The following is a 23,785-nucleotide window of genomic DNA, read 5'->3' as shown; positions in this document are numbered from 1 at the left end:
TATGCTAAACTGCCCGCCCTCTAAGCTCAACCGACCATTGATTGGCTCCATTGACCGCCCACTAAGTTCAACCGACATTTGATTGGCTCAACTGCCCGCCCACTAAGCTCAACCCACCTTTGATTGGCTCAACTGCCCGGCCACTAAGCTCAACCGGCCTTTGTTTGGCTCAACTGCCTGCCCACTAAGCTCAACCGACCTTTGATTGGCTAACTGCCCGCCCACTAAGCTCACCCGACCTTTGATTGGCTCAACTGCCCGACCACTAAGCTCAACAGACTATTGATTGGCTCAACTGACCGCCCAATAAGCTCAACCGACCATTCATTATTTCAACTACCCGACCACTAAGCTCAACCGACCATTGATTGGCTCGACAGCCCGCCCACTAAGCTCAATAGACCATTGATTGGCGCAACTGCCCGCCCACTAAGCTCAAAGACCATTGATTGGCTCCACTGACCGCCCACTAAGCTCAACCAACCAATGATTGGCTCAACTGCCCGCCCACTAAGCTCGACCGACCATTGATTGGCTCAACTGACCGCCCATTAAGCTTAACCGACCATTGATTGGCTCAACTGCCTGCCCACTACGATCAACCGCCTACTGATTGGCTCAACTGCCCGCCCACTAAGCTCAATCGACCATTGATTGGCTCAACAGCCCGCCCACTAAGCTCAACAGACCAATGATTGACTCAACTGCCTGCCCACTAAGATCAACCGACCATTGATTGGCTCAACTGCCCGCCCACTAAGCTCAACCGACCATTGATTGGCTCAACTGCCCGCCCACTAAGCTCAACCGAACATTGATTGGCTCAACTGACCGCCCACTAAGCTCAACCGACAATTGTATGCTCAACTGCCCACCCACTAAGCTCAACCGACCATTGATTGGCTCCACTGACCGCTTACTAAGCTCAACCGACCATTGATTGGCTCAACTGCCCGCCCACTAAGCTCAACCGACCTTTGATTGGCTGAACTGACCGCCCACTAAGCCCAACCGACCATTGATTGGCTCAACTGCCTGCCCAATAAGATCAACCGACCAAGGATTGGCTCAACTGCCCGCCCACTAAGCTCAACCGACCAATGACTGGCTCAACTGCCCGCCCACTAAGCTCAACCGAGAATTGATTGGCTCAACTGCCCGCCCACTAAGCTCAACCGAGAATTGATTGGCTCAACTGCCCGCCCACTAAGCTCAACCGAACATTGATTGACTCAACTGCCCGCCCACTAATCTGAACGGACCATTGATTGGCTCAACTGCCCGCCCACTAAGCCCAACCGACATTTGATTGGATCAACTGCCTGCCCACTATGCTCAATCGACCAATAACTGGCTCAACTGCCCGCCTACTAAGCTCAACAGACCATTGATTGTCTCAACTGACCGCCCACTAAGTCCAACCGACCATTGATTGGCTCAACTGCCTGCCCAAAAAGATCAACCTACCATGGATTGGCTCAACTGCCCGCCCACTAAGCTCAATCGACCAATGATTTGCTCAACTGACCGCCCACTAAGCTCAACCGACCATTGTTATGCTAAACTGCCCGCCCACTAAGCTCAACCGACCATTGATTGTCTCCATTGACCGCCCACTAAGCTCAACCGACCACTGATTGGCTCAACTGCCCGCTCACTAAGCTCAACCGACCATTGATTGGCTCCATTGACCGCCCACTAAACTCAACCGACCATTGATCGGCTCAACTGCCCGCCCACTAAGCTCAACCGACCATTGATTGGCTCAACTGCCTGCCCAATAAGATCAACCGACCATGGATTGGCTCAACTGCCCGCCCACTAAGCTCAATCGACCAATGACTGGCTCAACTGACCGCCCACTAAGCTCAACCGACCATTGATTGGCTCAACTGCCCGCCCACTAAGCTTAACCGACCATTGATTGGCTCAACTGCCCGCCCACTAAACTCAACCGACCATTGATTGGCTCACCTGCCCGCCCACGAAGCTCAACCGACCTTTGATTGGCTGAACTGACCGCCCACTAAGCTCAACCGACCATTGATTGGCACAACTGACCGCCCACTAAGCTCAACCGACTATTGATTTGCTCAACTGACCGCCCACTAAGCTCAACCGACCATTGTTATGCTAAACTGCCCGCCCACTAAGCTCAACCGACCATTGATTGGCTCCATTGACCGCCCACTAAGCTCAACCGACCTTTGATTGGCTCAACTGCCCGCCCACTTAGCTCAACCGACCTTTGATTGGCTCAACTGCCCGCCCACTAAGCTCAACCGGCCTTTGTTTGGCTCAACTGCCTGCCCACTAAGCTCAACCGACCTTTGATTGGCTCAACTGCCCGCCCACTAAGCTCACCCGACCTTTGATTGGCTCAACTGCCCGACCACTAAGCTCAACCGACCTTTGATTGGCTCAACTGCCCGCCCACTAAGCTCAACCGGCCTTTGTTTGGCTCAACTGCCCGCCCACTAAGCTCAACCGACCATTGATTGACTCAACTGCCCGCCCACTAATCTGAACGGACCATTGATTGGCTCAACTGCCCGCCCATTAAGCTCAACAGACCATTGATTGGCTCAACTGCCCGCCCACTAAGCTCAACCGACATTTGATTGGCTTAACTGACCGCCCACTAAGCTCAACCGACCATTGATTGGCGCAACTGACCGCCCACTAAGCTCAACCGACCATTGATATGCTCAACTGCCCGCCCACTAAGCTCAACCGACCGTTGATTGACTCCATTGACCGCCCACTAAGCTCAACCGACCTTTGATTGGCTCAACTGCCCGCCCACTAAGCTCAACCGACCTTTGATTGGCTCAACTGCCCGCCCACTAAGCTCAACCGGCCTTTGTGTGGCTCAACTGCCTGCCATTAAGCTCAACCGACCATTGATTGGCTCTGCTGACCGCCCACTAAGCTCAACCGACCATTGATTGACTCAACTGCCCGCCCACTAAGCTCAACCGACCATTGATTGGCTCAACTGTTCGCCCACTAAGCCCAACCGACCATTGATTGGCTCAACTGCCTGCCCAATAAGCTCAACCGACCATTGATTGGCTCAACTGCCCGAAAACTAAGCTCAACCGACCACTGATTGGCTCAACTGCCCGCCCACTAAGCTCAACCAACCTTGGATTGGCTCAACTGCAAGCCCACTAAGCTCAACCGACCTTGGATTAGCTCAACTGCCCGCCCACTAAGCTCAACCGACCATTGATTGGCTCAACTGCCCGCCCACTAAGCCCAACCGACCATTGATTGGCTCAACTGCCTGCCCAATAAGCTCAACCGACCATTGATTGGCTCAACTGCCCGAAAACTAAGCTCAACCGACCACTGATTGGCTCAACTGCCCGCCCACTAAGCTCAACCAACCTTGGATTGGCTCAACTGCAAGCCCACTAAGCTCAACCGACCTTGGATTAGCTCAACTGCCCGCCCACTAAGCTCAACCGACCATTGATTCGCTCAACTCACCGCCCATTAAGCTCCACCGACCATTGATTGGCTCAACAGCCCGCCCATTAAGCTCAACAGACCATTGATTGGCTCAACTGCCCGCCCACTAAGCTCAACCGACCTTTGATTGGCTGAACTGCCTGCCCAATAAGATCAACCGACCATGGATTGGCTCAACTGCCCGCCCACTAAGCTCAACCGACCATTGATTGGCTCAACTGTTCGCCCACTAAGCCCAACCGACCATTGATTGGCTCAACTGCCTGCCCAATAAGCTCAACCGACCATTGATTGGCTCAACTGCCCGAAAACTAAGCTCAACCGACCACTGATTGGCTCAACTGCCCGCCCACTAAGCTCAACCAACCTTGGATTGGCTCAACTGCAAGCCCACTAAGCTCAACCGACCTTGGATTAGCTCAACTGCCCGCCCACTAAGCTCAACCGACCATTGATTGGCTCAACTGCCCGCCCACTAAGCCCAACCGACCATTGATTGGCTCAACTGCCTGCCCAATAAGCTCAACCGACCATTGATTGGCTCAACTGCCCGAAAACTAAGCTCAACCGACCACTGATTGGCTCAACTGCCCGCCCACTAAGCTCAACCAACCTTGGATTGGCTCAACTGCAAGCCCACTAAGCTCAACCGACCTTGGATTAGCTCAACTGCCCGCCCACTAAGCTCAACCGACCATTGATTCGCTCAACTCACCGCCCATTAAGCTCCACCGACCATTGATTGGCTCAACAGCCCGCCCATTAAGCTCAACAGACCATTGATTGGCTCAACTGCCCGCCCACTAAGCTCAACCGACCTTTGATTGGCTGAACTGCCTGCCCAATAAGATCAACCGACCATGGATTGGCTCAACTGCCCGCCCACTAAGCTCAATCGACCAATGACTGGCTCAACTGACCGCCCACTAAGCTCAACCGACCATTGATTGGCTCAACTGCCCGCCCACTAAGCTTAACCGACCATTGATTGGCTCACCTGCCCGCCCACTAAACTCAACCGACCATTGATTGGCTGAACTGACCGCCCACTAAGCTCAACCGACCATTGATTGGCACAACTGACCGCCCACTAAGCTCAACCGACTATTGATTTGCTCAACTGACCGCCCACTAAGCTCAACCGACCATTGTTATGCTAAACTGCCCGCCCACTAAGCTCAACCGACCATTGATTGGCTCCATTGACCGCCCACTAAGCTCAACCGACCTTTGATTGGCTCAACTGCCCGCCCACTTAGCTCAACCGACCTTTGATTGGCTCAACTGCCCGCCCACTAAGCTCAACCGGCCTTTGTTTGGCTCAACTGCCTGCCCACTAAGCTCAACCGACCTTTGATTGGCTCAACTGCCCGCCCACTAAGCTCACCCGACCTTTGATTGGCTCAACTGCCCGACCACTAAGCTCAACCGACTATTGATTGGCTCAACTGACCGCCCAATAAGCTCAACCGACCATTCATTATTTCAATTACCCGACCACTAAGCTCAACCGACCATTGATTGGCTCAACTGCCCGCCCACTAAGCTCAACCGACCATTGATTGACTCAACTGCCCGCCCACTAATCTGAACGGACCATTGATTGGCTCAACTGCCCGCCCATTAAGCTCAACAGACCATTGATTGGCTCAACTGCCCGCCCACTAAGCTCAACCGACATTTGATTGGCTTAACTGACCGCCCACTAAGCTCAACCGACCATTGATTGGCGCAACTGACCGCCCACTAAGCTCAACCGACCATTGATATGCTCAACTGCCCGCCCACTAAGCTCAACCGACCGTTGATTGACTCCATTGACCGCCCACTAAGCTCAACCGACCTTTGATTGGCTCAACTGCCCGCCCACTAAGCTCAACCGACCTTTGATTGGCTCAACTGCCCGCCCACTAAGCTCAACCGGCCTTTGTGTGGCTCAACTGCCTGCCATTAAGCTCAACCGACCATTGATTGGCTCTGCTGACCGCCCACTAAGCTCAACCGACCATTGATTGACTCAACTGCCCGCCCACTAAGCCCAACCGACCATTGATTGGCTCAACTGCCTGCCCAATAAGCTCAACCGACCATTGATTGGCTCAACTGCCCGAAAACTAAGCTCAACCGACCACTGATTGGCTCAACTGCCCGCCCACTAAGCTCAACCAACCTTGGATTGGCTCAACTGCAAGCCCACTAAGCTCAACCGACCTTGGATTAGCTCAACTGCCCGCCCACTAAGCTCAACCGACCATTGATTGGCTCAACTGCCCGCCCACTAAGCCCAACCGACCATTGATTGGCTCAACTGCCTGCCCAATAAGCTCAACCGACCATTGATTGGCTCAACTGCCCGAAAACTAAGCTCAACCGACCACTGATTGGCTCAACTGCCCGCCCACTAAGCTCAACCAACCTTGGATTGGCTCAACTGCAAGCCCACTAAGCTCAACCGACCTTGGATTAGCTCAACTGCCCGCCCACTAAGCTCAACCGACCATTGATTCGCTCAACTCACCGCCCATTAAGCTCCACCGACCATTGATTGGCTCAACAGCCCGCCCATTAAGCTCAACAGACCATTGATTGGCTCAACTGCCCGCCCACTAAGCTCAACCGACCTTTGATTGGCTGAACTGCCCGCCCACTAAGCTCAACCGACCATTGATTGGCTCAACTGCCCGCCCACTAAGCTCAACCGACCATTGATTGGCTCCATTGACCGCCCACTAAGCTCAACCGACCTTTGATTGGCTCAACTGCCCGCCCACTAAGCTCAACCGACCTTTGATTGGCTCAACTGCCCGCCCACTAAGCTCAACCGGCCTTTGTTTGGCTCAACTGCCTGCCCACTAAGCTCAACCGACCTTTGATTGGCTCAACGGCCCACCCACTAAGCTCACCCGACCTTTGATTGGCTCAACTGCCCGACCACTAAGCTCAACCGACTATTGATTGGTTCAACTGCCCGCACACTAAGCTCGACCCACCATTGATTGGCTCAACTGACCGCCCATTAAGCTTAACCGACCATTGATTGGCTCAACTGCCTGCCCACTACGATCAACCGACCATTGATTGGCTCAACTGCCCGCCCACTAAGCTCAATCGACCATTGATTGGCTGACCAGCCCGCCCACTAAGCTCAACAGACCAATGATTGACTCAACTGCCTGCCCACTAAGATCAACCGACCATTGATTGGATCAACTGCCCGCCCACTAAGCTCAACCGACCATTGATTGGCTCAACCGCCCGCCCACTAAGCTCAACCGAACATTGATTGGCTCAACTGACCGCCCACTAAGCTAAACCGACAATTTTATGCTCAACTGCCCACCCAGTAAGCTCAACCGACCATTGATTGGCTCCACTGACCGCCCACTAAGCTCAACCGACCATTGATTGGCTCAACTGGCCGCCCACTAAGCTCAACCGACTATTGATTGGCTCAACTGCCCGCCCACTAAGCCCAACCGACCATTGTTATGCTAAACTGCCCGCCCACTAAGCTCAACCGACCATTGACTGGCTCCATTGACCGCGCACTAAGCTCAACCGACCTTTGATTGGCTCAACTGCCCGCCCACTAAGCTCAACCGACCTTTGATTGGCTCAACTGCCCGCCCACTAAGCTCAACCGGCCTTTGTTTGGCTCAACTGCCTGCCCACTAAGCTCAACCGACTTTTGATTGACTCAACTGCCCGCCCACTAAGCTCACCCGATTTGATTGGCTCAACTGCCCGACCACTAAGCTCAACCGACTATTGATTGGCTCAACTGACCGCCCAATAAGCTCAAACGACCATTGTTATGCTCAACTGCCCGCCCACTAAGCTCAACCGACCATTGATTGGCTCCACTGACCGCCCACTAAGCTCAACCGACCTTTGATTGGCTCAACTGCCCGCCCACTAAGCTCAACCGGCCTTTGTTTGGCTCAACTGCCTGCCCACTAAGCTCAACCGACCATGGATTGGCTCAACTGCCCGCCCACTAAGCTCAATCGACCAATGACTGGCTCAACTGACCGCCCACTAAGCTCAACGGAGAATTGATTTGCTCAACTGACCGCCCACTAAGCCGGCCTTTGTGTGGCTCAACTGCCTGCCCATTAAGCTCAACCGACCTTTGATTGGCCCAACTGCCCGCCCACTAAGCTCACCCGACCTTTGATTGGCTCAACTGCCCGCCCACTAAGCTCAACCGACTATTGATTGGCTCAAATGACCGATCATTAAGTTTAACCGACCATTCATTATTTCAACTACCCGACCACTATCCTCAACCGACCATTGATTGGCTCAACAGCCCGCCCACTAAGCTCAACAGACCATTGATTGGCTCAACTGCCCGCCCACTAAGCTCAAACGACCATTGATTGGCTCCACTGACCGCTTACTGAGCTCAACCGACCATTGATTGGCTCAACTGCCCGCCCACTAAGCTCAACCGACCATTGATTGGCTCAACTGACCGCCCATTAAGCTCAACCGACTATTGATTGACTCAACTACCCGCCCACTAAGCTAAACCGACCATTGATTGGCTCAACTGACCGCCCATTAAGCTCAACCGACTATTGATTGGCTCAACTACCCGCCCACTAAGCTCAACCGACCATTGATTGGCTCAACAGCGAGCCCACTAAGCTCAACCGACTATTGATTGGCTTAACTGCCCGCCCACTAATTTCAACCGACCATTGATTGGCTCAACTGCCCGTCCACGAAACTCAACCGACCATTGATTGGCTCAACTGACAGCCCACTAAGCCAACCGACTTTTGATTGGCTCAACTGCCCGCCCACTAAGCTCAACCGTCCTTTGATTGGCTGAACTGACCGCCCACTAAGCTAAACCGACCATTGATTGGCACAACTGACCGCCCACTAAGCTCAACCGACTATTGATTTGCTCAACTGACCGCCCACTAAGCTCAACCGACCATTGTTATGCTAAACTGCCCGGCCATTAATCTCAACCGACCATTGATTGGCTCCATTGACCGCTCACTAAGCTCAACCGACCTTTGATTGGCTCAGCTGACAGCCCACTAAGCCAACCGACTTTTGATTGGCTCAACTGCCCGCCCACTAAGCTCAACCGACCTTTGATTGGCTGAACTGACCGCCCACTATGCTCAACCGACCATTGATTGGCACAACTGACCGCCCACTAAGCTCAACCGACTACTGATTTGCTCAACTGACCGCCCACTAAACTCAACCGACCATTGTTATGCTAAACTGCCCGCCCACTAAGCTCAACCGACCATTGATTGGCTCCATTGACCGCCCACTAAGCTCAACTGACCTTTGATTGGCTCAACTGCCCGCCCACTAAGCTCAACCGACCTTTGATTGGCTCAACTGCCCGCCCACTAAGCTCAACCGGCCTTTGTTTGGCTCAACTGCCTGCCCACTAAGTTCAACCGACCTTTGATTGGCTCAACTGCCCGCCCACTAAGCTCACCCGACCTTTGATTGGCTCAACTGCCCGACCACTAAGCTCAACCGACTATTGATTGGCTCAACTGACCGCTCAATAAGCTCAACCGACCATTCATTATTTCAACTACCCGACCACTAAGCTCAACCGACCATTGATTGGCTCAACAGCCCGCCCACTAAGCTCAATGGACCATTGATTGGCGCAACTGCCCGCCCATTAAGCTTAACCGACCATTGATTGGCTCAACTGCCTGCCCACTACGATCAACCGACCATTGATTGGCTCAACTGCCCGCCCACTAAGCTCAGTCGACCATTGATTGGCTCAACAGCCCGCCCACTAAGCTCAACAGACCAATGATTGACTCAACTGCCTGCCCACTAAGATCAACCGACCATTGATTGGCTCAACTGCCCGCCCACTAAGCTCAACCGACCATTGATTGGCTGAACTGCCCGCCCACTAAGCTCAACCGAACATTGATTGGCTCAACTGACCGCCCACTAAGCTCAACCGACAATTGTAAGCTCAACTGCCCACCCACTAAGCTCAACCGACCATTGATTGGCTCCACTGACCGCCCACTAAGCTCAACCGACAATTGATTGGCTCAACTGCCCGCCCACTAAGCTCAACCGACTACTGATTGGCTCAACTGCCCGCCCACTAAGCCCAACCGACCATTGATTGGCTCAACTGCCCGCCCACTAAGCTCAACCGACCTTTGATTGGATCAACTGCCTGCCCAATAAGATCAACCGACCATGGATTGGCTCAACTGCCCGCCCACTAAGCTCAATCGACCAATGACTGGCTCAACTGCCCGCCCACTAAGCTCAACCGACCATTGATTGGCTCAACTGCCCGCCCACTAAACTCAACCGACCATTGATTGACTCAACTGCCCGCCCACTAATCTGAACGGACCATTGATTGGCTCAACTGCCCGCCCACTAAGCCCAACCGACCTTTGATTGGATCAACTGCCTGCCCAATAAGATCAACCGACCATGGATTATCTCAACTGCCCGCCCACTAAGCTCAATCGACCAATAACTGGCTCAACTGCCCGCCCACTAAGCTCAACCGACCATTGATTGGCTCAACTGCCCGCCCACTAAGCTCAACCGACCATTGATTGACTCAACCGCCCGCCCACTAAGCCCAACCGACCATTGATTGGCTCAACTGCCTGCCCAATAAGATCAACCAACCATGGATTTGCTCAACTGACCGCCCACTAAGCTCAACCGACCATTGTTATGCTCAACTGCCCGCCCACTAAGCTCAACCGAACTTTGATTGGCTCCACTGACCGCCCACTAAGCTCAACCGACCATTGTTATGCTCAACTGCCCGCCCACTAAGCTCAACCGACCTTTGATTGGCTCCACTGACCGCCCACTAAGCTCAACCGACCACTGATTGGCTCAACTGCCCGCTCACTAAGCTCAACCGACCATTGATTGGCTACATTGACCGCCCACTAAACTCAACCGACCATTGATCGGCTCAACTGCCCGCCCACTAAGCTCAACCGACCATTGATTGGCTCAACTGCCTGCCCAATAAGATCAACCGACCATGGATTGGCTCAACTGCCCGCCCACTAAGCTCAATCGACCAATGACTGGCTCAACTGACCGCCCACTAAGCTCAACCGACCATTGATTGGCTCAACTGCCCGCCCACTAAGCTTAACCGACCATTGATTGGTTCAACTGCCCGCCCACTAAGCTCAACCGACCATTGATTGTCTCAACTGCCCGCCCACTAAGCTCAACCGACCTTTGATTGGCTCAACGGCCCACCCACTAAGCTCACCCGACCTTTGATTGGCTCAACTGCCCGACCTCTAAGCTCAACCGACTATTGATTGGTTCAACTGCCCGCACACTAAGCTCGACCCACCATTGATTGGCTCAACTGACCGCCCATTAAGCTTAACCGACCATTGATTGGCTCAACTGCCTGCCCACTACGATCAACCGACCATTGATTGGCTCAACTGCCCGCCCACTAAGCTCAATCGACCATTGATTGGCTGACCAGCCCGCCCACTAAGCTCAACAGACCAATGATTGACTCAACTGCCTGCCCACTAAGATCAACCGACCATTGATTGGCTCAACTGCCCGCCCACTAAGCTCAACCGACCATTGATTGGCTCAACCGCCCGCCCACTAAGCTCAACCGAACATTGATTGGCTCAACTGACCGCCCACTAAGCTAAACCGACAATTTTATGCTCAACTGCCCACCCAGTAAGCTCAACCGACCATTGATTGGCTCCACTGACCGCCCACTAAGCTCAACCGACCATTGATTGGCTCAACTGGCCGCCCACTAAGCTCAACCGACTATTGATTGGCTCAACTGCCCGCCCACTAAGCCCAACCGACCATTGTTATGCTAAACTGCCCGCCCACTAAGCTCAACCGACCATTGACTGGCTCCATTGACCGCGCACTAAGCTCAACCGACCTTTGATTGGCTCAACTGCCCGCCCACTAAGCTCAACCGACCTTTGATTGGCTCAACTGCCCGCCCACTAAGCTCAACCGGCCTTTGTTTGGCTCAACTGCCTGCCCACTAAGCTCAACCGACTTTTGATTGACTCAACTGCCCGCCCACTAAGCTCACCCGATTTGATTGGCTCAACTGCCCGACCACTAAGCTCAACCGACTATTGATTGGCTCAACTGACCGCCCAATAAGCTCAAACGACCATTGTTATGCTCAACTGCCCGCCCACTAAGCTCAACCGACCATTGATTGGCTCCACTGACCGCCCACTAAGCTCAACCGACCTTTGATTGGCTCAACTGCCCGCCCACTAAGCTCAACCGGCCTTTGTTTGGCTCAACTGCCTGCCCACTAAGCTCAACCGACCATGGATTGGCTCAACTGCCCGCCCACTAAGCTCAATCGACCAATGACTGGCTCAACTGACCGCCCACTAAGCTCAACGGAGAATTGATTTGCTCAACTGACCGCCCACTAAGCCGGCCTTTGTGTGGCTCAACTGCCTGCCCATTAAGCTCAACCGACCTTTGATTGGCCCAACTGCCCGCCCACTAAGCTCACCCGACCTTTGATTGGCTCAACTGCCCGCCCACTAAGCTCAACCGACTATTGATTGGCTCAAATGACCGATCATTAAGTTTAACCGACCATTCATTATTTCAACTACCCGACCACTATCCTCAACCGACCATTGATTGGCTCAACAGCCCGCCCACTAAGCTCAACAGACCATTGATTGGCTCAACTGCCCGCCCACTAAGCTCAAACGACCATTGATTGGCTCCACTGACCGCTTACTGAGCTCAACCGACCATTGATTGGCTCAACTGCCCGCCCACTAAGCTCAACCGACCATTGATTGGCTCAACTGACCGCCCATAAAGCTCAACCGACTATTGATTGACTCAACTACCCGCCCACTAAGCTCAACCGACCATTGATTGGCTCAACTGACCGCCCATTAAGCTCAACCGACTATTGATTGGCTCAACTACCCGCCCACTAAGCTCAACCGACCATTGATTGGCTCAACAGCGAGCCCACTAAGCTCAACCGACTATTGATTGGCTTAACTGCCCGCCCACTAATTTCAACCGACCATTGATTGGCTCAACTGCCCGTCCACGAAACTCAACCGACCATTGATTGGCTCAACTGACAGCCCACTAAGCCAACCGACTTTTGATTGGCTCAACTGCCCGCCCACTAAGCTCAACCGTCCTTTGATTGGCTGAACTGACCGCCCACTAAGCTAAACCGACCATTGATTGGCACAACTGACCGCCCACTAAGCTCAACCGACTATTGATTTGCTCAACTGACCGCCCACTAAGCTCAACCGACCATTGTTATGCTAAACTGCCCGGCCATTAAGCTCAACCGACCATTGATTGGCTCCATTGACCGCTCACTAAGCTCAACCGACCTTTGATTGGCTCAGCTGACAGCCCACTAAGCCAACCGACTTTTGATTGGCTCAACTGCCCGCCCACTAAGCTCAACCGACCTTTGATTGGCTGAACTGACCGCCCACTATGCTCAACCGACCATTGATTGGCACAACTGACCGCCCACTAAGCTCAACCGACTACTGATTTGCTCAACTGACCGCCCACTAAACTCAACCGACCATTGTTATGCTAAACTGCCCGCCCACTAAGCTCAACCGACCATTGATTGGCTCCATTGACCGCCCACTAAGCTCAACTGACCTTTGATTGGCTCAACTGCCCGCCCACTAAGCTCAACCGACCTTTGTTTGGCTCAACTGCCTGCCCACTAAGTTCAACCGACCTTTGATTGGCTCAACTGCCCGCCCACTAAGCTCACCCGACCTTTGATTGGCTCAACTGCCCGACCACTAAGCTCAACCGACTATTGATTGGCTCAACTGACCGCTCAATAAGCTCAACCGACCATTCATTATTTCAACTACCCGACCACTAAGCTCAACCGACCATTGATTGGCTCAACAGCCCGCCCACTAAGCTCAATGGACCATTGATTGGCGCAACTGCCCGCCCATTAAGCTTAACCGACCATTGATTGGCTCAACTGCCTGCCCACTACGATCAACCGACCATTGATTGGCTCAACTGCCTGCCCAATAAGATCAACCGACCATGGATTGGCTCAACTGCCCGCCCACTAAGCTCAATCGACCAATGACTGGCTCAACTGACCGCCCACTAAGCTCAACCGACCATTGATTGGCTCAACTGCCCGCCCACTAAGCTTAACCGACCATTGATTGGTTCAACTGCCCGCCCACTAAGCTCAACCGACCATTGATTGGCTCAACTGCCCGCCCACTAAGCTCAACCGACCTTTGATTGGCTGAACTGACCGCCCACTAAGCTCAACCGACCATTGATTGGCACAACTGACCGCCCACTAAGCTCAACCGACTATTGATTTGCTCAACTGACCGCCCACTAAGCTCAACCGACCATTGTTATGCTAAACTGCCCGCCCACTAAGCTCAACCGACCATTGATTGGCTCCATTGACCGCCCACTAAGCTCAACCGACCACTGATTGGCTCAACTGCCCGCTCACTAAGCTCAACCGACCATTGATTGGCTCCATTGACCGCCCACTAAACTCAACCGACCATTGATCGGCTCAACTGCCCGACCACTAAGCTCAACCGACCATTGATTGGCTCAACTGCCCGCCCACTAAGCCCAACCGACCATTGATTGGCTCAACTGCCTGCCCAATAAGATGAACCGACCATGGATTGACTCAACTGCCCGCCCACTAAGCTCAATCGACCAATGACTGGCTCAACTGACCGCCCACTAAGCTCAACCGACCATTGATTGGCTCAACTGCCCGCCCACTAAGCTTAACCGACCATTGATTGGCTCAACTGCCCGCCCACTAAGCTCAACCGACCATTGATTGGCTCAACTGCCCGCCCACTAAGCTCAACCGACCTTTGATTGGCTGAACTGACCGCCCACTAAGCTCAACCGACCATTGATTGGCACAACTGACCGCCCACTAAGCTCAACCGACCATTGTTATGGTAAACTGCCCGCCCACTAAGCTCAACCGACCATTGATTGGCACCATTGACCGCCCACTAAGCTCAACCGACCTTTGATTGGCTCATCTGCCCGCCCACTAAGCTCAACCGACCTTTGATTGGCTCAACTGCCCGCCCACTAAGCTCAACCGGCCTTTGTTTGGCTCAACTGCCTGCCCACTAAGCTCAACCGACCTTTGATTGGCTCAACTGACCGCCCACTAAGCGCACCCGACCTTTGATTGGCTCAACTGCCCGACCACTAAGCTCAATCGACCAATGACTGGCTCAACTGACCGCCCAATAAGCTCAACCGACCATTCATTATTTCAACTACCCGAACACTAAGCTCAACCGACCATTGATTGGCTCAACAGCCCGCCCACTAAGCTCAATGGACCATTGATTGGCGCAACTGCCCGCCCACTAAGCTCAAAGACCATTGATTGGCTCCACTGACCGCCCATTAAGCTTAACCGACCATTGATTGGCTCAACTGCCTGCCCACTACGATCAACCGACCATTGATTGGCTCAACTGCCCGCCCACTAAGCTCAACCGACCATTGATTGGCTCAACAGCCCGCCCACTAAGCTCAATATAGCATTGATTGGTGCAACTGCCCGCCCACTAAGCTCAAAGACCATTGATTGGCTCCACTGACCGCCCACTAAGCTCAACCAACCAATGATTGGCTCAACTGCCCGCCCACTAAGCTCGACCGACCATTGATTGGCTCAACTGACCGCCCATTAAGCTTAACCGACCATTGATTGGCTCAACTGCCTGCCCACTACGATCAACCGACCATTGATTGGCTCAACTGCCCGCCCACTAAGCCCAACCGACCATTGATTGGCTCAACTGCCCGCCCACTAAGCTTAACCGACCATTGATTGGTTCAACTGCCCGCCCACTAAGCTCAACCGACCATTGATTGGCTCAACTGCCCGCCCACTAAGCTCAACCGACCTTTGATTGGCTCAACGGCCCACCCACTAAGCTCACCCGACCTTTGATTGGCTCAACTGCCCGACCACTAAGCTCAACCGACTATTGATTGGTTCAACTGCCCGCACACTAAGCTCGACCCACCATTGATTGGCTCAACTGACCGCCCATTAAGCTTAACCGACCATTGATTGGCTCAACTGCCTGCCCACTACGATCAACCGACCATTGATTGGCTCAACTGCCCGCCCACTAAGCTCAATCGACCATTGATTGGCTGACCAGCCCGCCCACTAAGCTCAACAGACCAATGATTGACTCAACTGCCTGCCCACTAAGATCAACCGACCATTGATTGGCTCAACTGCCTGCCCACTAAGCTCAACCGACCATTGATTGGCTCAACCGCCCGCCCACTAAGCTCAACCGAACATTGATTGGCTCAACTGACCGCCCACTAAGCTAAACCGACAATTTTATGCTCAACTGCCCACCCAGTAAGCTCAACCGACCATTGATTGGCTCCACTGACCGCCCACTAAGCTCAACCGACCATTGATTGGCTCAACTGGCCGCCCACTAAGCTCAACCGACTATTGATTGGCTCAACTGCCCGCCCACTAAGCCCAACCGACCATTGTTATGCTAAACTGCCCGCCCACTAAGCTCAACCGACCATTGACTGGCTCCATTGACCGCGCACTAAGCTCAACCGACCTTTGATTGGCTCAACTGCCCGCCCACTAAGCTCAACCGACCTTTGATTGGCTCAACTGCCCGCCCACTAAGCTCAACCGGCCTTTGTTTGGCTCAACTGCCTGCCCACTAAGCTCAACCGACTTTTGATTGACTCAACTGCCCGCCCACTAAGCTCACCCGATTTGATTGGCTCAACTGCCCGACCACTAAGCTCAACCGACTATTGATTGGCTCAACTGACCGCCCAATAAGCTCAAACGACCATTGTTATGCTCAACTGCCCGCCCACTAAGCTCAACCGACCATTGATTGGCTCCACTGACCGCCCACTAAGCTCAACCGACCTTTGATTGGCTCAACTGCCCGCCCACTAAGCTCAACCGGCCTTTGTTTGGCTCAACTGCCTGCCCACTAAGCTCAACCGACCATGGATTGGCTCAACTGCCCGCCCACTAAGCTCAATCGACCAATGACTGGCTCAACTGACCGCCCACTAAGCTCAACGGAGAATTGACTTGCTCAACTGACCGCCCACTAAGCCGGCCTTTGTGTGGCTCAACTGCCTGCCCATTAAGCTCAACCGACCTTTGATTGGCCCAACTGCCCGCCCACTAAGCTCACCCGACCTTTGATTGGCTCAACTGCCCGCCCACTAAGTTCAACCGACTATTGATTGGCTCAAATGACCGATCATTAAGTTTAACCGACCATTCATTATTTCAACTACCCGACCACTATCCTCAACCGACCATTGATTGGCTCAACAGCCCGCCCACTAAGCTCAACAGACCATTGATTGGCTCAACTGCCCGCCCACTAAGCTCAAACGACCATTGATTGGCTCCACTGACCGCTTACTGAGCTCAACCGACCATTGATTGGCTCAACTGCCCGCCCACTAAGCTCAACCGACCATTGATTGGCTCAACTGACCGCCCATAAAGCTCAACCGACTATTGATTGACTCAACTACCCGCCCACTAAGCTCAACCGACCATTGATTGGCTCAACTGACCGCCCATTAAGCTCAACCGACTATTGATTGGCTCAACTACCCGCCCACTAAGCTCAACCGACCATTGATTGGCTCAACAGCGAGCCCACTAAGCTCAACCGACTATTGATTGGCTTAACTGCCCGCCCACTAATTTCAACCGACCATTGATTGGCTCAACTGCCCGTCCACGAAACTCAACCGACCATTGATTGGCTCAACTGACAGCCCACTAAGCCAACCGACTTTTGATTGGCTCAACTGCCCGCCCACTAAGCTCAACCGTCCTTTGATTGGCTGAACTGACCGCCCACTAAGCTAAACCGACCATTGATTGGCACAACTGACCGCCCACTAAGCTCAACCGACTATTGATTTGCTCAACTGACCGCCCACTAAGCTCAACCGACCATTGTTATGCTAAACTGCCCGGCCATTAAGCTCAACCGACCATTGATTGGCTCCATTGACCGCTCACTAAGCTCAACCGACCTTTGATTGGCTCAGCTGACAGCCCACTAAGCCAACCGACTTTTGATTGGCTCAACTGCCCGCCCACTAAGCTCAACCGACCTTTGATTGGCTGAACTGACCGCCCACTATGCTCAACCGACCATTGATTGGCACAACTGACCGCCCACTAAGCTCAACCGACTACTGATTTGCTCAACTGACCGCCCACTAAACTCAACCGACCATTGTTATGCTAAACTGCCCGCCCACTAAGCTCAACCGACCATTGATTGGCTCCATTGACCGCCCACTAAGCTCAACTGACCTTTGATTGGCTCAACTGCCCGCCCACTAAGCTCAACCGACCTTTGATTGGCTCAACTGCCCGCCCACTAAGCTCAACCGGCCTTTGTTTGGCTCAACTGCCTGCCCACTAAGTTCAACCGACCTTTGATTGGCTCAACTGCCCGCCCACTAAGCTCACCCGACCTTTGATTGGCTCAACTGACCGCTCAATAAGCTCAACCGACCATTCATTATTTCAACTACCCGACCACTAAGCTCAACCGACCATTGATTGGCTCAACAGCCCGCCCACTAAGCTCAATGGACCATTGATTGGCGCAACTGCCCGCCCATTAAGCTTAACCGACCATTGATTGGCTCAACTGCCTGCCCACTACGATCAACCGACCATTGATTGGCTCAACTGCCCGCCCACTAAGCTCAGTCGACCATTGATTGGCTCAACAGCCCGCCCACTAAGCTCAACAGACCAATGATTGACTCAACTGCCTGCCCACTAAGATCAACCGACCATTGATTGGCTCAACTGCCCGCCCACTAAGCTCAACCGACCATTGATTGGCTGAACTGCCCGCCCACTAAGCTCAACCGAACATTGATTGGCTCAACTGACCGCCCACTAAGCTCAACCGACAATTGTAAGCTCAACTGCCCACCCACTAAGCTCAACCGACCATTGATTGGCTCCACTGACCGCCCACTAAGCTCAACCGACAATTGATTGGCTCAACTGCCCGCCCACTAAGCTCAACCGACTACTGATTGGCTCAACTGCCCGCCCACTAAGCCCAACCGACCATTGATTGGCTCAACTGCCTGCCCAATAAGATCAACCGACCATGGATTGGCTCAACTGCCTGCCCACTAAGCTCAATCGACCAATGACTGGCTCAACTGCCCGCCCACTAAGCTCAACCGACCAATGATTGGCTCAACTGCCCGCCCACTAAGCTCAACCGACCATTGATTGGCTCAACTGCCCGCCCACTAAGCTCAACCGACCATTGATTGACTCAACTGCCCGCCCACTAATCTGAACGGACCATTGATTGACTCAACTGCCCGCCCACTTAGCTCAACCGACCTTTGATTGGATCAACTGCCTGCCCAATAAGATCAACCGACCATGGATTGGCTATACTGCCCGCCCACTAAGCTCAATCGACCAATGACTGGCTCAACTGCCCGCCCACTAAGCTCAACCGACCATTGATTGGCTCAACTGCCCGCCCACTAAACTCAACCGACCATTGATTGACTCAACTGCCCGCCCACTAATCTGAACGGAATATTGATTGGCTCAACTGCCCACCCACTAAGCCCAACCGACCTTTGATTGGATCAACTGCCTGCCCAATAAGATCAACCGACCATGGATTATCTCAACTGCCCGCCCACTAAGCTCAATCGACCAATAACTGGCTCAACTGCCCGCCCACTAAGCTCAACCGACCATTGATTGGCTCAACTGTACGCCCACTAAGCTCAACCGACCATTGATTGACTCAACCGCCCGCCCACTAAGCCCAACCGACCATTGATTGGCTCAACTGCCTGCCCAATAAGATCAACCAACCATGGATTTGCTCAACTGACCGCCCACTAAGCTCAACCGACCATTGTTATGCTCAACTGCCCGCCCACTAAGCTCAACCGAACTTTGATTGGCTCCACTGACCGCCCACTAAGCTCAACCGACCATTGTTATGCTCAACTGCCCGCCCACTAAGCTCAACCGACCTTTGATTGGCTCCACTGACCGCCCACTAAGCTCAACCGACCACTGATTGGCTCAACTGCCCGCTCACTAAGCTCAACCGACCATTGATTGGCTACATTGACCGCCCACTAAACTCAACCGACCATTGATCGGCTCAACTGCCCGCCCACTAAGCTCAACCGACCATTGATTGGCTCAACTGCCTGCCCAATAAGATCAACCGACCATGGATTGGCTCAACTGCCCGCCCACTAAGCTCAATCGACCAATGACTGGCTCAACTGACCGCCCACTAAGCTCAACCGACCATTGATTGGCTCAACTGCCCGCCCACTAAGCTTAACCGACCATTGATTGGTTCAACTGCCCGCCCACTAAGCTCAACCGACCATTGATTGGCTCAACTGCCCGCCCACTAAGCTCAACCGACCTTTGATTGGCTGAACTGACCGCCCACTAAGCTCAACCGACCATTGATTGGCACAACTGACCGCCCACTAAGCTCAACCGACTATTGATTTGCTCAACTGACCGCCCACTAAGCTCAACCGACCATTGTTATGCTAAACTGCCCGCCCACTAAGCTCAACCGACCATTGATTGGCTCCATTGACCGCCCACTAAGCTCAACCGACCACTGATTGGCTCAACTGCCCGCTCACTAAGCTCAACCGACCATTGATTGGCTCCATTGACCGCCCACTAAACTCAACCGACCATTGATCGGCTCAACTGCCCGACCACTAAGCTCAACCGACCATTGATTGGCTCAACTGCCCGCCCACTAAGCCCAACCGACCATTGATTGGCTCAACTGCCTGCCCAATAAGATGAACCGACCATGGATTGACTCAACTGCCCGCCCACTAAGCTCAATCGACCAATGACTGGCTCAACTGACCGCCCACTAAGCTCAACCGACCATTGATTGGCTCAACTGCCCGCCCACTAAGCTTAAACGACCATTGATTGGCTCAACTGCCCGCCCACTAAGCTCAACCGACCATTGATTGGCTCAACTGCCCGCCCACTAAGCTCAACCGACCTTTGATTGGCTGAACTGACCGCCCACTAAGCTCAACCGACCATTGATTGGCACAACTGACCGCCCACTAAGCTCAACCGACCATTGTTATGGTAAACTGCCCGCCCACTAAGCTCAACCGACCATTGATTGGCACCATTGACCGCCCACTAAGCTCAACCGACCTTTGATTGGCTCATCTGCCCGCCCACTAAGCTCAACCGACCTTTGATTGGCTCAACTGCCCGCCCACTAAGCTCAACCGGCCTTTGTTTGGCTCAACTGCCTGCCCACTAAGCTCAACCGACCTTTGATTGGCTCAACTGACCGCCAACTAAGCTCACCCGACCTTTGATTGGCTCAACTGCCCGACCACTAAGCTCAATCGACCAATGACTGGCTCAACTGACCGCCCAATACGCTCAACCGACCATTCATTATTTCAACTACCCGACCACTAAGCTCAACCGACCATTGATTGGCTCAACAGCCCGCCCACTAAGCTCAATGGACCATTGATTGGCGCAACTGCCCGCCCACTAAGCTCAAAGACCATTGATTGGCTCCACTGACCGCCCATTAAGCTTAACCGACCATTGATTGGCTCAACTGCCTGCCCACTACGATCAACCGACCATTGATTGGCTCAACTGCCCGCCCACTAAGCTCAACCGACCATTGATTGGCTCAACAGCCCGCCCACTAAGCTCAATATAGCATTGATTGGTGCAACTGCCCGCCCACTAAGCTCAAAGACCATTGATTGGCTCCACTGACCGCCCACTAAGCTCAACCAACCAATGATTGGCTCAACTGCCCGCCCACTAAGCTCGACCGACCATTGATTGGCTCAACTGACCGCCCATTAAGCTTAACCGACCATTGATTGGCTCAACTGCCTGCCCACTACGATCAACCGACCATTGATTGGCTCAACTGCCCGCCCACTAAGCTCAATCGACCATTGATTGGCTCAACAGCCCGCCCACTAAGCTCAACAGACCAATGATTGACTCAACTGCCTGCCCACTAAGATCAACCGACCATTGATTGGCTCAACTTCCCGCCCACTAAGCTCAACCGAACATTGATTGGCTCAACTGACCGCCCACTAAGCTCAACCGACAATTGTATGCTCAACTGCCCACCCACTAAGCTCAACCGACCATTGATTGACTCCACTGACCGCCCACTAAGCTCAACCGACCATTGATTGGCTCAAGTGCCCGCCCACTAAGCTCAACCGACTATTGATTGGCTGAACTGCCCGCCCACTAAGCCCAACCGACCATTGATTGGCTCAACTGCCTGCCCAATAAGATCAACCGACCATGGATTGGCTCAAGTGCCCGCCCACTAAGCTCAATCGACCAATGACTGGCTCAACTGCCCGCCCACTAAGCTCAACCGACCATTGATTGGCTCAACTGCCCGCCCACTAAGCTCAACCGACCATTGATTGGCTCAACTGCCCACCCTTTAAGATCAACCCACCACTGATTGGCGCAACTACCCGCCCACTAAGCTCAACCGACCATTGATTGACTCAACTGCCCGCCCACTAATCTGAACGGACCATTGATTGACTCAACTGCCCGCCCACTTAGCTCAACCGACCTTTCATTGGATCAACTGCCTGCCCAATAAGATCAACCGACCATGGATTGGCTCAACTGCCCGCCCACTAAGCTCAATCGACCAATGACTGGCTCAACTGCCCGCCCACTAAGCTCAACCGACAATTGATCGGCTCAACTCCCCGCCCACTAAGCTCAACCGACCATTGATTGACTCAACTGCCCGCCCACTAATCTGAACGGACCATTGATTGGCTCAACTGCCCGCCCACTAAGCCCAACCGACCTTTGATTGGATCAACTTCCCGCCCACTAAGCTCAACCGACCATTGATTGGCTCAACTGCCCGCACACTAAGCCCAACCGACCATTGATTGGCTCAACTGCCTGCCCAATAAGATCAACCGACCATGGATTTGGTCAACTGACCGCCCACTAAGCTCAACCGACCATTGTTATGCTCAACTGCCCGCCCACTAAGCTCAACCGACCTTTGATTGGCTCCACTGACCGCCCACTAAGCTCAACCGACCACTGATTGGCTCAACTGCCCGCTCACTAAGCTCAACCGACCATTGATTGGCTCCATTGACCGCCCACTAAACTCAACCGACCATTGATCGGCTCAACTGCACGCCCACTAAGCTCAACCGACCATTGATTGGCTCAACTGCCCGCCCACTAAGCCCAACCGACCATTGATTGGCTCAACTGCCTGCCCAATAAGATCAACCGATCATGGATTGGCTCAACTGCCCGCCCACTAAGCTCAACCGACCATTGATTGACTCAACTGCCCGCCCACTAATCTGAACGGACCATTGATTGGCTCAACTGCCCGCCCACTAAGCCCAACCAACCTTTGATTGGATCAACTGCCTGCCCAATAAGATCAACCGACCATGGATTGGCTCAACTGCCCGCCCACTAAGCTCAACTGACCATTGATTGGCTCAACTGCCCGCCCACTAAGCCCAACCGACCATTGATTGGCTCAACTGCCTGCCCAATAAGATCAACCGACCATGGATTTGCTCAACTGACCGCCCACTAAGCTCAACCGACCATTGTTATGCTCAACTGCCCGCCCACTAAGCTCAACCGACCTTTGATTGGCTCCACTGACCGCCCACTAAGCTCAACCGACCACTGATTGGCTCAACTGCCCGCTCACTAAGCTCAACCGACCATTGATTGGCTCCATTGACCGCCCACTAAACTCAACCGACCATTGATCGGCTCAACTGCCCGCCCACTAAGCTCAACCGACCATTGATTGGCTGAACTGACCGCCCACTATGCTCAACCGACTATTGATTGGCACAACTGACCGCCCACTAAGCTCAACCGACTATTGATTTGCTCAACTGACCGCCCACTAAGCTCAACCGACCATTGTTATGCTAAACTGCCCGCCCACTAAGCTCAACCGACTATTGATTGGCTCCATTGACCGCCCACTAAGCTCAACTGACCACTGATTGGCTCAACTGCCCGCTCACTAAGCTCAACCGACCATTGATTGGCTCCATTGACCGCCCATTAAACTCAACCGACCATTGATCGGCT

Source organism: Uloborus diversus, unplaced genomic scaffold, assembly GCF_026930045.1.
Source record: "Uloborus diversus isolate 005 unplaced genomic scaffold, Udiv.v.3.1 scaffold_596, whole genome shotgun sequence".
NCBI lineage: Eukaryota > Metazoa > Arthropoda > Arachnida > Araneae > Uloboridae > Uloborus > Uloborus diversus.
The sequence above is the reverse complement of the archived record's forward strand: the minus strand, read 5'-3'. Positions refer to the sequence as shown.